This window comes from Malaya genurostris, chromosome 3, assembly GCF_030247185.1.
Source record: "Malaya genurostris strain Urasoe2022 chromosome 3, Malgen_1.1, whole genome shotgun sequence".
Classification (NCBI taxonomy): domain Eukaryota; kingdom Metazoa; phylum Arthropoda; class Insecta; order Diptera; family Culicidae; genus Malaya; species Malaya genurostris.
Genome location: NC_080572.1, coordinates 41,945,637 through 41,958,488, shown reverse-complemented (window position 1 = coordinate 41,958,488; position 12,852 = coordinate 41,945,637). Strand labels below are relative to the sequence as shown.

Sequence of the window (12,852 nt, the reverse complement as noted above, 5' to 3'; positions counted from 1 at the left end):
TATTATAATGATAAATTATCAAATGAAAGGTCTTACAATGCCATAGAACCTTTCCGTGTTTCATTCAGGTACAACTTTCGGTTCTGGAATTACAGGCTGATAGGTATAAAACGTAGAAATAGGCCCTTATTACCGGTATCACTACACGGTGAAAACCAAGTGAAGTGATTGTGACCCTTATTATCGGTATCACTTCACGGTGAAAATCGAGTGAAGTGAATTTAGGTCCTTATTACGGAAGCCGCTTCAGAGACAAAAGTAATTACTTGGATGAACTTGATGTCATTATGAACATCACGCCACCAACATTTTGTCGAAAAAAATAGTTTTTTCCACTACAGTGATCGCTTCACTATGCGTGATACTGGTAATAGGTAAAATCAAGTGAAGTGAATGTGAAGGTAGAAGTGAGAGCGGTAATAAGGGCCATAATCAATGTAGAAATAATTATTTGAATGGCAGAGGAGATTTTTTATTTTTATTTCAACTGTTGCATTTACAATCTATTCCAACTATTATTATTATTACTATTCAAAGTATGCTTCTCTTAATACGAGACTCGGCATTCAGACTGCTTATCAAAGTGATTGCATTTATGCTCAAGTTGTAGTCACTTTTTTCCCTAACACGGCAAAAACGTATCGATTAACAATAAGCGCTACTATTTTATGTTGCGATGTTCTTCTCGAAGATCGAATATAAAAGCCAGCTACACTTATTTTTCATTCGTTTTTTTCTTGCAAAATTTTATTCTGTCAATCCTGGGAACATTGCGATATGGAACTGGACTTTTAAACAGAATTCTTGAAAATTGATCCAGGTCGAGACATACGACAACCGGTATTTATTTTAAAATTAAATTTCGGAATCGAATCGTTCAATATTTTAGGTCAGTTGCTTAATTGACTTAAAATACATTGTTAACCAAAGCTTTAGAAAATCCAAGATCTATTTTTATAGTTGACCATTTGTGTTTGTGACCTTCATTATGGCATGAAAAAGAAATCTGTTTTGACGCTGAAAACACCGAAGTGTATAGTGCAGCTATCACGTGGTGACCCCGTTGTGCCAGAATCGGTTTAGATGTGGAGATGACGATGATGATGAAGATGATGATGATGATGATGACGGCCCTGCGTTGAAGATTCCAAGACCCACTCTCAGCCAGCCCCGAACGAACAATGACTAATAAAATTAGCTCTGCTTCAGAAATTGAAGCCCCGGAGAGGAAGGTTACAGAAACAAGAAGTTAACTTCATAGTTGTTTGGAATTAATTCGCTACACCATTCGCGTACCCTCCTGGCGTGCACGAGAAGGAAGCCAGAGGGAATTCCGTTTTGTGAAAGGTTCCCGGTTCGTTCGATGTGGGACTGTTGCAGTATCAGCTGACATCGAGCCAATCGGGGTTATAATTAATGAAAATCCGGTGGACGGTGGAGCGAGCTGCAGGGAGGAAAGCTATGATGAAGCGAAGCTAATGGGACCGTGACGGGAAATCCAGTGTGCGGTGTGGTATCACAACCAACCCGGGCAGGCATGGAGGTTTAATGGACCGATTGGATGCGCCATCATTCTAAACATTTACGGGTCCGAAATCTATTGGCTACGGCGTGGCTCCCAAAGCGGCTTTTTCATTTGAAACGGAGGTAGAAGATTGATGGAATGTTGCACTGCGATGGTCGGTTTCAGCTTTCGTCGAAGGTGCTTACAAATCGCCTGGTTGAGATTATTGCCGGTGGAATTTAAACGATTTTACAACTTGGGCACGGAGAATGAAGCGTGATAAAACTGTTGATTGAAGGTTAACTGGAATGGGTTTTATTTCACAGGTTTGCTGGTTATTTACAACATCAAAGTGGTTTATTTTTCACCGTCGATCATTTTCCGGTTTTCCTTGATGACATACATCATAAGATATGGCCCCACGGTGAAAACGGGATACATTAGACAAAACATGATCATAATGTGCTGTGTTAGAAAATGAAAAACAAAAATCAAGGTAGTGTTTCTTGAAACCCAAATTCAAATGCTCACCTTTCTTGGTATTCTTCTACCATGATATGATATAACACCTCCTCCATCGCGTAGTGTGTAGGCCATTTGTCGAACTTGCCCTCGATAGCCGGACAGGTGGGACGCTAATAATCTGGAGAACATTTTCGTTTCAGTATCCACGCTGAGCAAAATGTACTAAATGGGAAAATCTGATTGACATCTAAATCCAAGGCTTACTATGTTCATGGCGAAATTAGAGTGACTGTACACGCTCTTTGAACATAACTCATGGTTTGAGTTGCGATTACTCAAATTCATAAAGTGGAACAATATGTCAAAATTTTAGTATGGATTTGAGTAAAATAAATTCGTTGCCATGAGCTCTCTCGCATTTATTCATACATTAGAGTAAGCGTTGAGTTTTTTAACATTTGAGTGAAAAAAAAACAGTTCAGTGCTTTTTCATTCTCGGAATATTCTTATCGAAATAAAGAATGCAAGAATACGTCGTTTTCCATTGCCGTTTCTAGATCCGGGTTTGAAAACATGAATCAACGTCAATCATAGATATTTTGTGGTTTCAATTATGCTTAGTGGAAAGCACAACCGACGACACGACCTGCCACTCGTCTACCGAAACTGTATCGCAAATTTAACTACCCCTCAGTAACTGGAAATGTCAAAACGAAATCGACTGGAAAACTATTGAAACTGGCAACACAAGTTGATGAATTGTTGATTTTGAATAACAATTACCATAACCATGGTTACTGCATATTAAAGACTTCAGAAATGTAAACAAAACGAACTACCTCAAATGGAAGATCCTTATTTCGCAGTAAGTTGAAAGTTCTCCAGCATCATCACATGCCAGAGCGATGAATCGATTAGACTATTAGATAAAGGCTTTCGTTGATACTGGCTGGAACTCGAACATACAAAAAATGGCTCTTAAGAACAGCTGAATCAGGTTTCCATATTTGATCAACATCTTTTGTATTGTGTACTTTTAATGCGTTGTCGGTATCACGTATCGTTTAAATATCCGTCGAAGCTTGTTAAATAGTTTAACATAACCAGACTTAGATCTATGACAACTATCTGCTACATAAATGAGTTTTTAAAAAGTGGTGAAGTTTGCAGTCATTAAATCCGTCAGAGCGAAGCTTCACTGTCAAACTAGTAAACTGGGTAATTCTGTTAGTTGACTGAATTGATTTACGGCTAGAAAAAGGTCACGTGTAAGAAGACTGAATTTGTAAGTAAGAAATGCAATGTGTGAATCAAATGCATATTCAATGAGGAAATATATTTCCAACTTCAAGCTGCTAACACAGTTGCTCTGAAGATTAGTCGAATTGGCTCGCTGCGAACAGGAGACGATCAGAGTCTAGCTTCGTCATATTTCATAATATCATTTCCGCCAAAAGTTTCAAACATCTGTGTGTAGTTTAGACGATACTGTGGAATGAAGGCCGGATGGTTATATTCGTTGGTTGTAAGTTTTTAAATCTATATCTTCAAACGACTAGTTTTTAAATCTATATCTTCAAACGACCACGACAAGTCAAGTTGAACATCACCAGGGGACCCAGCCCTCGACGGATGGTTTGCGGTGCCACGTACAGCTTTCAAGAGATCAAGCGATTTCGTTTTTACAATACCAGAATTTCTTTCTCTGCCTGCCAAAAGCATATTTTTGTCTTCAAATTTTGTATTTTGTCTCATACCTTCAGAATAATTCTTGATTTTTTTTTAATTGAGAGCTGATGGCACAAATTGAAATCTATTGAAAGTTTCGAAAACTTCCTGAAATGGTTTGTTTATTTATTATGGAGCTCCTTGGTAACTAGTTCATAGCAACTCAAACAGTGTTGCTGAAGAAATTTTTTTATCATTATCAAGGGGTCGCTATATTTTTGGTAACTAACGGTAAATCGCTCACGAATAATTTTTATTCCGATTTTTCTTCGGAGTGCCTGGTCGTGTCGTCGGTACAACATAAGGATATCAAACTAATTCAATTTTTACTCCAAACCGTTCGAAAGGAAACGGTTTTGAATAACTATTTTGCACATTCAAAAGAAAGAAGAATAACTTTGTATATGAAAATTAAAGAAGAAAAATTTCTTCATTTTCAGAGCAAGGAACTCAAATTTTGAGTTGAACTTACTCAAATTTTGAACAAAATATTTTTTTCTTATTTTGAGTAAAATTTACTCAAATTTTAACAATTTCGTCCATTAACGCCAAAATGAGTAGATAGGTGGTAACTCAAGTTTAGAGTACGTGCACTTTTTATGAATTTGAGTAATGTGTCACTCAATTTTGTGTTATGTTCAATGAGAGTGTAAGCATAAATTAATGTCGTTTTCGCTTGAGAAAACTAAAACTGACCCAGGGTCAAGGGAGAGTCGCTCAACACAAACAATGTTGTGCCTCTAAATAAATACGTGTTTTACTGTGAGCCTAAGTGTGCCACTCTGTGCCCCGATTGAAAATTTATGTCAGGATATTGAAACAGGAGTTTGATTACAATAATTGGAATATCATCAGATGCTGCTTCTCGTTCTTGAGAAACTTGATATGATTTTTCTCAGCTCCGGGTTATCATGTAGACTACAAGACTGATATAAACTGAATTTCGATTTCAATGAACCTGGATTAAAATCGTTTCGGATTCAGCATGCATCTTTCAAAATCACCATCGAGCAAGTATAGCACCTGCGGCAGCTCGCCGCCGTTGATCGATTCAGTTAGTCTGGATCACAGTGATTCAACATACCTGTGTCAAACTGACACAATATAAAAAAACGAATTCGACAAGTTATGAACTGTTTATATTTTTTTATTCAAGTTTAGTGGAAAAATTAAAAAAAACATAATAATTGCATTAGATAAAAGACGCGAATACTACATGGAAGTTTTAATAAGTTGATTTAATTGCAATCAATTGAAAATAATATTTCGGAGTTGTTTTTTAAATATTTTATGTCTCTAAGTCTATGGTTAAAAAAACACATTACATATTTGAGCATGTTTTTGGTGCTTTAACAATGCTATGAAAACGTTTCAGTCTATTGTTAAGCCTTTTCAAACGCCCAGATGTCAACGTCCAAAGCGTTTTAGTTTTTTTATATGGAAAATATCCCCAGTGACTTTTCTTATTCGAAAATATTCTTTTTACTAGTTGTTTGGCAAGTATTAAGAACGATTTCTCCCCCAGTGTCGCCGAATACATTTCTTGAGCATTCAACAATACCATGACTTCTGTTGAATTCAGGATGTTCGCTTCGATCAGAATATGCAACTGCAAATAAGTCATATGAAATACTGTTTTTCATCGAAATCATAGATATACTACTTTCTGAACAATTTTCGCGAATATCATTCAAACTAACACACTCGGTCATAGCTCTAGAGAATTGCTTTTGTATGCTTGGAAAAACTAATGCATTTTTCCTTCGATTCGCTATCAGTAACTTCATTTGCACACGCTGCATTCGTTGTTCTACATCCTTCATTGTAAAGTTTACAGCAGTATTGTTCATAGTGGTCATTGAACGAAGCTCGCGAAATAAAGCCTCACATGGCTGACTGGACAAATTTTGTACAATGAATTATTCGTGAGCATTATTTTCACGACAATTTATCAAGAAATGAACAACCTTAAATATAATTAAGAATTATTCATGTACATGTAATAATTGTAGATATAGTAAGCAAATAAACAATTCATGGAAATATAAAAAAATGGTGTTATAATTAAATATCCAAGTAACTCAAGAACAGCTACTTTTAGAAGAAAGGTTATCATGAACAAATTTATTGCCTTTAATCTGTAAAATAATATTATAATAACTTGAAATTTCGAATGTATCTGTAAATTGTTTTAGCTGTAACTTCTTTATTTTTCAAAAGGCACGGATGGGATAGCCATCAATCTGTAGGTTTTAGAAAGAGCTTTAAAATAAAAATTATCAAAGAAAAATCGAAACCCTGATGTTTTTTAAATTTTACCTTTTTAGTCCATTTTGAAATTATTGAGAAAAAAAATCAAATTTTTTTTCAATGCACATTTTTTTAGAGCGCCCTATTAATTCCCTACAACTTCTTCCCACGCCATGTTTATACGATGAACGGTATCCGAATTACAACGAGACCCGTAAACTGTTTTAGCTGTAACTTCTTCATTTTTCAAAAGGCACGGATGGGAAAGCCATCAATCTGTAGGTTTTAATAACAGCTTTAAAATAAAAATTTTCAAAAAAAAAATTAAAACCGTACTTTTTTTTATTTAACTTTTTTGGATTATTTTGTAATAATTGAGAAAAAAATGTTTTTCAGTGTATATTATTTTTAGAGTGCCCAATCGATTCCCTACAACTTCTTCCTGAACGCCATTTTTGTAAAATTAACGCACGAAATGCAAAAATACATACGCCCTTTTTAAAAATCAGTCGTGAGTCGGGTTGACCTCTCAATCGGTTGAAAACTTATTTATTGCCATACTGAAGCCATGTGCAAATTTTCATCCAAATCGGAGTAGGTCGATTCTGATTTTGTCACTTTTTCGTCTACTCATTTCTGGAATTGCTCACAACATTCCGGTATATATGGAAGAAGTGCGTGTGTATGATCTTCCCTCAAGCGTCATCGATCCTGATATTCGCAAAACTATGTCCCAATACGGAGAGATTCTCTCTATCGAAAAGAAAAGTGGAAGAACTTTTTCCCCGGTATTCTAAATGGCGTACGTTTATTACGCATGCGCTTGAAGAAGCCTATACCTTCTTATGTGACTTTCGGTCAGGATACACGAATCCCATGCAAATCACTTGTTACCTATGACAATCAGATGACCACATGTCAATATTGCCAAAAAGTTGTTCACTACGGTAAGCTATGTGAGAAACTGGACAAGGAGACAACTACACCAAAGGACAACGGTATTTCCTTCACACCAACCCCAAGCAACCCCAGTACACCTGTGACAGACACCAACCATCAGTATCCCTTATAGAACAAAGCACAGCAGCTGCAGTTAACAACTTACCCTCCAACCAACCAGCAACTGCAACCAATGTACAACAAGGCGCATCTACAGCAACTAGCAACGAACTCAAGACGGAAATCAACAACAATACCACCGATGCGGCAATGGATGACGAGACGAACCACGAACAAAGTACCCCTCAATTCTCGCAGGAGGGAAATGGAAGCTCCTCTCGCCCTAGAAAAAGGTTAACAACGAGAACCAATAAAAAAAATTTATTAAGAAATTCGGCTCAATCGGCCACGTAAAGCTAGTACGCAAATAGGCCTGAATAAAAAAAAATTCCGGCCCTTACGCTTTTCAGGTTACATAGAAATCATAATGAACGTGTAGCTATATCTTCAACTTGTGCTATGAATTTACCATGCATATAAGTAACTGTCATTGAAGTGTAATAACGTGTGCTACTTGGGGAGTTTTGACGTTTACGTCACTTATACCATCGTATCACCGGAACCGTAAGTGGCAGTCATTTGAACTTCAAATCTGTTTCATAAACTAGTAGTTACCAAAGTTGGTTGAAATCGCTTCAGCCAACTCTGAGAAAATTGAGCGGTAAAAAAAAATCTTCGGAGAGTGGACGCACATACACACACAAACATTTTCTGTTCTCGTCGAGCTGAGTCGAATGGTATGGGTCTCCGAGGCTCCGTTCGAAAGACGGTAGAAAAATGGCAAAATAGCGAAAACTTAAGTGTTAGCAGACTACAAGCCAAAACAAGTATGATTCTCAATCTGGCTGAAAATATTTACTTCGGTAGAAATCGAATGAATAAAATTCTATATCTCAACCAGTCTTCCACAACAGCTACAATGTTTCGATAGCCAACTTCCGAATCTACCACAGACCGCCACCCGATCCGTCTCAATTAGCCTTCTCTCTGTGGCTCTAATCGGTAGTTCCAGTAGCACAACTCCGCACAGTAGATTACGTGGGGCACTTCACTTGGGGATCGTACTTTCCATTAAAGCTAACTTCATGCCTTATTCGTGTATGGTTGAAGTCATCGTCGTCGTCGTAGCCTCCATCGTTACTCATTGCCGTTGGTGATTATTTGTATTTACTCGATGTCTTTTACTTCCCCGGTTGCTTGCCGCATCTCGGACGGTTTGTCCAGTCTCGGTGTCCAGCCGCACCAAACAGTTGCGGCACTCCCAGTCACGAGGGAATGCGTGGCAGGGCGACGTGTTTGGTATCTTTAATTGCAGTAATTTCATTTTATAACGATAATCACACATAATATTCCATTTTCAATTGAGCTTCGGCTAGATTTCTCTGTTGAACACACTTCCCCCTTGGTTGACAGGGCTTCCACTGGTTCGGATTCTGTAATGAATGGTGTGTGATTGTGGGCTGACCGTGTTGTTCCCCCCTTAACTCCCCCTTAACTGGAGGTTGTTGAGTAGCATATCTTGGCGCTAGTTGTTTTCATACCTGGTGGATGAGTTTTCTTATCTGTGTACATTTATCTTGCGCTACGCTGAAGTTTGAGCTCAGTGGATTGATGGCGCGTGAGATTGTTTGGTAGCAGAGGATAGCGGTTGGTAAATTGAATCCGCGCGCTGGTGAATCCGGTCGACAAGTGGATTTTATCTGGCGTAAATGGTGCTGAATTCAATCAGATGAAATTCACTGGGAATTTGTAATGAAGAAACAATTTGAAAAACATTTTGAACGCGGCTCGGAAGGCAGTGTTTTTACGACCATATAGAGAAGGGTAATTTTTCTACTACTTGATTTTGCGTTTTTTAGTTCACGCGCGATTGAGACCTGTATCAAAATTGGAAGTTTTAAGATTGGTTCATAATTAGTAGTATTGCACCTAAGCAATGTTTGCAAAATATTTAAAAATATATTCTAAAAAGTTTCGGATGACAGCTAATTGTCTCATTGCGACTAGACATCGTAGCCGTCCCCGATTAGATTGCAGATCCAATCTATTCAACAAATAGCTGACGGCAAACGTGATGGGAAAGCTGAATGAGAATTCGATTTTATTGGCAAAACTGTTTTCGGTAACGGTTCATTTGTGGTTTGATAATAAAAATAAAAGTAACAATTTTAATCATAATAATAATAATAATAATTTTTATCCATAAATACGTTTATTTCGTAAGGCAGTTTTAAGTTTTTCTTCGCCGAAGCATCACTTTTAAATAGAATTGTTATCTTAATATAATTCTAATATAGTCAAAACGATTTGAATTTAATAAAACACATTTCTCTTACTTTTTTAATATCATATTAGGCATTTCGTCATTTATTATTAAATCTATTCAAGAATGTTATTTGAATCAAACAATCAACTTCCATAAATTATAAAATAAGCTGCTATTTTTATACATTTTGTTGATAAATTCATAAACTATTTTGAGATTGTTTGTATCATTACATACTTTCTATTAAAATTTTGCTATTGAATTAACTCATGGACGCAGTTGGAATTAGTACTAAGTCTTAAAAGGGTCAATTATTAAATTGAAACTCCAACTGTCTAAATAATTTTTATGTATAATAAGAGCGTCACGACAAGCAAGAATGTCTTTTTTTTTTCATAAATACGTTTATTTCTTAAGGCAGTTTACATAAGTTTTTCTTCGCCGTAGCATCACTTTTACATAATATTCTTATCCTAATTTAATTCTAACATAGTCACAACGTTTTGCATTTATTAAAACATATTCTCTTATTACTTAAATATCATCTTAGGTAACTCGTCATTAATTATGAAATCTACTCGGAAATATTATTTGAACCAAACGATTAACTTCTATAAATTATAAAATAAGCTGTTATTTTCAGACATTTTGTTAATAATTTCATAAACTGTTTCGAGTTTGTTTGTATCATTACATTATTTTTATTCTAATTTAGCTATTGGTTGAACTCATGGACGCAGCTGGGATCAGAACTAAGTCTTGAAAGGGGCCTTTATTAAATTGAAACTCCAGTTTTCTTTATGAAATGATAAATAAGTTTCATGTATGAAAGGTCACGACAAGCAAGAATGTCTCGAACTGGGATATTGGATAGTCTACCTTGGGTACGCAAAGAATTTATTAGTTGAGATCTGACATCACGATACTCCACGCATGTCCAAACGACATGATCAATATCTCGATAACCTTCGCCACAAGCACAATGATTAGTCTCGGAGAGCCCAATTCGAAGGAGATGTGCATCTAACGTGTAGTGATTGGACATGAGTCTGGACATCACACGAATGAAATCTCTACTCACATCCAGTCCCCTGAACCATGCCTTTGTCGATATTTTCGGAATAATTGAGTGCATCCACCGACCCAGATCATCTTTATCCCAAGAAGCTTGCCAGCTGGCAAGTGTTCTTTGGCGAGACGAGCTATAGAATTCGTTGAAAGCAATTGGTCTCTCATAAATTTCACCCTCAATAGCACCACGTTTGGCTAAAATATCGGCTCTTTCATTGCCAGGAATGGAGCAATGAGCCGGGACCCAGACTATAGTGATTAGATAATTATTGTTCAATATGTCGTTCAGGCACTGTTTTATTTTGCCCAGGAAAAACGGTTCAGTCTTGCCAGTCATGTTTGAGCGAATGGCTTCAATTGCACTCAGACTATCTGTGAAGAGGAAATAATGGTTTGGAATTAATGTGACGATTACACTCAAACTATAATGAACTGCTGCTAGCTCTGCTATATAAACAGATGCAGGTTCTTGAAGCCTAAATGAGGCCGAAACATTATTGTTGAACATACCAAACCCTGTCGCTTCTTCAATTCGCGATCCGTCCGTGTAAAACATTTTCTCAGAGTCAATATGCCTGAACTTACTTGTAAATATTTTTGGGATTTCCATCGAGCGTAGGTGTTCCGGGATTCCACGCACTTCGCGCTGCATGGATGTATCGAAAAATAAAGTTGAGTCAGGGACATTTAGGAGGCAAGCAAGAATGTCTTGAACTGGGACATTGGATAGTCTACCTTGGGTACGCAAAGAATTTATTAGTTAAGATCTGACATCACGATACTCCACGCATGTCCAATTATTATTTTTAATAATAATAATAATAATAATAATAATAATAATAATAATAATAATAATAATAGTAATAATAATAATAATAATAACAATAATAATAATAATAATAATAATAATAATAAAAACAATAATAATAATAATAATAATAATAACAATAATTATTATTATTGATATTATTGATAGTAATAATTATAAGTAACCAGAAAAATTGCTAGACTTTTATATGGGACCATAACTCCTGGCCAAACCAGCGAAGTGGATTTTTTGGTTTTGAATTCTTTGCATACCCATTTCGAATGACGGTTTGAAATTTATAACATAGATTGCCTTATAATTCCGGAACCGGAATGAGAATCCGAATAAAATATAGAACATGCTGTTAGATTTGCATTTGCACTTAGGTTTTTGAAAATCGGCATAGTCGTCTCTAAGAAATAAAAATGATATCCATTTTAAGTTCCTGGTACTTCCGGAACCGGAAATTGTGAAAAACCCCTACAAAAGTTAGGTTATTTGATTGATTGCGGAAATAACATTGATCAAAACTGATTAAATAGAGGGGATAACAAATTGTACTATTTTTTGGTTGCGTTACTTATACGATTATATCAACAGTACTGAAAGAGTTACTCAAACGATCATCGAACTTGTTCAATAATCTAATAGTAGCTTTCAAATAAGTCTAAAATTGTGAAATGTGGTTAATCAATCTCCGAGAAAAGTGAGCGTATAGAAATAAAAGTGTGATTTGTCGGTTACGTCACTTATATGATCATGTCTCCGGAATCGGAAGTGTAAGCCATTTAATCTTAGAATTTGATCGGCGAATCAATAGTGACTATCAAATGAGCTCAAGACATTTTCCGATCTTGTGGAGCTGAGTCGAATTGTATATAACATTATGAGTCTCCGGCGCTCCGATTGAAAGTCGGTTAACACAAAGTCAGTTAACAGTTAACACTCACATAGGCAATTGGAATTTTTACACTAATCACACTATTTTTACACTAGAGCAATTCCAGGAGTGAGTAGACGATGAAGTGACAAAATCAGAATCGACCTTCTCCGATTTGGATAAAACTTTGCACATGGCTTCAGTATGGCAAACCATAAGTTTTGAACCGATTGAGAGGTCCTATCCGACCCACGACTGATTTTTAAAAAGGGCGTATGTATTTTTGCATTTCACCAAAATTGCCTTTTTCAAAGCGTTGCAACTCGGAAACCGTTAATGGTACAAAAATGACGTTCAGGAAGAAGTTGTAGGGAATCGATTGGGCACTCTAAAAAAATATACACTGAAAAAGTAATTTGATTTTTTTTCTCGAATAATTTCAAAATGAACCATTTTCGATTTTTTTTTGATAATTTTTATTTCAAAGCTCCTGGCTTATTTCAAACCCTGGCCCTGTTCATTGAATAGAAATAGGAAAATTTCTTCGGACCTATTCTCATAAACTCTACAAATTGTGTTTGCCCTGTAGTTTCGGAAATAGTATCCACAACAAATTTAGGAATTCCGTATGAAACTGTAAGATTTTTTCTTTGAATATATAAGTTTGTGAAAATCGATTTGGCCATCTTGAAGTAAGTTTGGTGCAGTTTTCAATCATCATTTCAAATTCTTTCGAAACCGGATTCAGATGACCGGAATAGCCGAAGTTGATTCGTTTGCCAGTAACCAATATGACCTCCAAATTGGAACAGTTTTTAGCCTAGTTGAACCTAGACTTACTACCGTATGCTCTATTTCGATTAAACCAATTAAACGAAATT

The 12,852-nt window shown here is 36.2% G+C and overlaps 1 long non-coding RNA gene across 1 annotated transcript; it reads right to left on the bottom strand.

The window, feature by feature from the left end:
- Positions 1-1,796: 1,796 nt before the first annotated feature.
- Positions 1,797-2,359, bottom strand: LOC131439383 (uncharacterized). Its single transcript, XR_009231109.1, has 2 exons — positions 2,036-2,359; positions 1,797-1,969 (listed from the first exon to the last, which is right to left on the bottom strand). It is a non-coding gene; the product is annotated as an uncharacterized LOC131439383 (long non-coding RNA).
- Positions 2,360-12,852: the final 10,493 nt, after the last annotated feature.